This window comes from Tupaia chinensis, unplaced genomic scaffold, assembly GCF_000334495.1.
Source record: "Tupaia chinensis unplaced genomic scaffold, TupChi_1.0 Scaffold000430_1, whole genome shotgun sequence".
NCBI classification, from domain to species: Eukaryota; Metazoa; Chordata; class Mammalia; order Scandentia; family Tupaiidae; genus Tupaia; species Tupaia belangeri.
In genome coordinates this window covers 3,984,108-3,987,374 of record NW_006159935.1, presented here as the reverse complement: position 1 = coordinate 3,987,374, position 3,267 = coordinate 3,984,108, and positions in this window count along the sequence as shown.

Sequence of the window (3,267 nt, the reverse complement as noted above, 5' to 3'; positions counted from 1 at the left end):
CTCAGCTTCCACTCCGGGACTGCAGGCATGTGCTACTATGTCCAGCTCCGTCTCAGACGGGGTCTCATGCTGGTGCCCAGACCGCCTCAGGTTGTGGGCCTCTTGCCTTCATCTCCAGGTTGCTGGGGTTGCAGGTTCGCACCACCATGCCTGGCCGTTAGGTTGGACCAAGAATGGAACCTGAGGCTGCAGTGTGATTCGAGCTGTGAAACAGTGTCTTAGCACCACACACCCCACAGCTGGGCCTCTGTCTTCCTACTTTTAATACATTTACAAGGTGACTTCAAAAAGCAGATGGAAAAATAGAATTAAAATATGAGTTTTGGCAAAACATGTTTTTAAATCTATACATAGTATTTAAAAATTGTATTTATTATTATTATTATTTAATTTGCTGTAGGGCATGTGCACTCACCAGAGAAAGATGAGAGAGAGAGAGAGAGAGAATGAGAAAGCAAGCCATCAGGTCCAGAACTCGAACCATGGTCATTGATGTGAGAGTCCAATGCCTTAACCACCATGCCACCTGCTGGCCCCATACATACTTTTTTTCACAATATGTATTTTCCATAAGCTCTTTGAAAACTCCTTTTATATTTTTATATTTACAGTGGATATCTTGTATACAGACAATAGGTGAGTCTTACTTTAACACCCAATCACACAATCTCTGTGCTTTAATTGGTTGTTTAATTTTACACTTGTTATCATTATTGCCAAAGTTGGATTTATGTCTACCTTTTTATTATCAGTGTTTCATTTACCCCATCTCTTTTATTTCTTTTGTTTCTTTTTTCTTGTCTTCTTTTGGATATTTGAATTTTTAAAAATTCCATTTTATTTATTTTTTGGGGGGCTATATCTCTATATTAATTTTATAGTGGTGGCTCTAGAGAGTAGAATGCACATACCAAACCATTCCTGAAAGGAAGGAGAAACGGAGACGGAATGACAGCATGACCATGCCTCAGGAGGGCCGCCTTCTTAATTTCTCTCTCTGGCAAGTATATGTGCCCTCTGACAAAATAAGAATTATGGGTATTTTTTGTTGCAGAAGTTTATAATATAATCATCAAAAATATTTGAAAGCATATGCATTTTTTATTGTGAGATGAATAATTTCAGTGGCAATAGAACAAAAATATAAGAGTGGAAAAGACTACAGTAAAATTTCTAACTTTTTAAAAAAGTTTCAAAGTGTGTTGCTTACTTATGTATTACATACTGTGTGAGTGTGTATATATATATATGAAAGCTTTAATTCATATATGTACATATTTTGTGGGGTTGTTCTCTAATGGTTGATGGTGAGTAAAATATTACTGTAGCATTTAAATTCCATTGGATAAATAAACAGGACAGTAATTTTTTTAATGCAAAAATATACTATAATCTGAAAAATTACATCCTTTGCAGCAATAAATATATATCGACTTTAAAAAATTAAAAACTACTGACTTACAGTTTTTTCTACTGAAATAATTTTCAAATATTATCTTTTTTATGAGAATACAGGTGATTGAAGATAAAGACCATGTATCCTAAGATTTATATCTTTCACAAAACTAACAAGTATCTTGTTCATAATAAGAACTCAAATATTTGCTGAATTAGATGATCTTTATTTTCATCACAGGGAGTCATTCATTCTTCTTCAACTGTTTTTCTTTATTTATTTTAATTTGAACAGAGAGTGATAGAGTGAGAGAAAGAGGGAGGGAAAGTGAGAAAGCAAGTCGCCAGGTCTGGGACTTGAACCATGGTCAGCCATGTGGGAGTCCAGTGCCCTTAAACACCATGCCACCTACCAGCTCCCAACTGTTCTTATCCAACCTCTAGGTTAGTTTCTTTTACCAACTATAATCAAAACAATTGCTAGATGGAAATAAAATTTGGGCTTAAAAATGTTTACATTTCATTCCTGAAATGAGCATGGAGAAAAGACTGTGAGAGAGAACAAGTATATACAGTAAACCAATGGCAATTTTAAAAGATGTGGTTATTTTCTACATAAAATAGAGCAACACTAAGCATTCAGAAATATATTTATTCACATAAGTGTATATATTCTTAACTAAAAACAGCTTATTTTTAAGATAATTCTTTTCAATGTGCACCAAATTAGAAAGCAGTAAAAACACTAACAGATGGCTCAGAGTGGTTGGTAATGAATTTCTTCTCTCCAGGTTACTAATAGAGGATCGTAATGAAAAATTACATATATATCTTTTACACGTTACTCAGCACATCTGCTTAGGACACTGTAAACTCAAGATATTGCCTGACACTGCTTTATTTGCTACATATGGAACAGTTAAAATTAAACAAGCACTACGATGCAGCTTTATGTATGTACCCTGATTTACATATACACTTTTGCAATTTTTGAGGATTATCAACAACGTTTGGTGTTGTCCTCTGATTACAGTCCTGTTAAATTATGTTTAAATAGAATGTGGCATTTTATTTTGTTTTTAGTGTTAGTCAAAGAAATAATGTCACACATAGACCTCTTAAAAATAATATAAAATAACTTAGGCAAAAGCAAAATTTTCAAGTACAATAAGGGCTGGCCCTGTAGCCTTGTGGTTAAGAGAGCCAGATCTCATGTGGCTGACTGTTGGAATCCCACCCCAGTGGCTTGAACACAGGCCAGCACTTGCGCATGTGTGCCCTAAATCCTGACAGGATGGAGAAATGGAGGAGAAGGGATGGCAGTGTGACCTTGCTCCACTGGGGAGTGCTTTACCCCTCTTCCTCTCTCTGCATTGCTGTCTCTGACAATTAAAAAAATACATTTAAAAGCTCGTGACCTTAAATAGAAATATCAAGTTTGGATTCAGGAACGTGAGAGCCTAAGATCTGCCCCGATTCTTACCATTCCTTCGCCATCACGAGATTGTTTCCTTGAAGTAAGAAAATACTGTCTTGAGCTTATAAAAACTCCTTTTCAAAAGAAGAATTTGGAACTATTTTATATCCAATGACTCTTTACTGAACAGGATTTCTGTGGATGCCAATTCCAGGTCACGTCTGCTGAGCATCCCTTGGTCCCAGGCACTGTGCTTAGTACTTCACGTTTAATCTTCATGACACCTTTCTCAGGTAGGTATTATTGTGGCCGTCTTCCAAGAGATGAAGCTAAACCCAGGTTCAGGGAAGATGAAAGTCATTGTGGAGACGCACATGCTGTGGTCTTTGTGGACTCCCCCATTAGGCGGTGAGCTCCTTGAAGTGGCAGGGAGGGGACTCTGCGTTACTGTATCT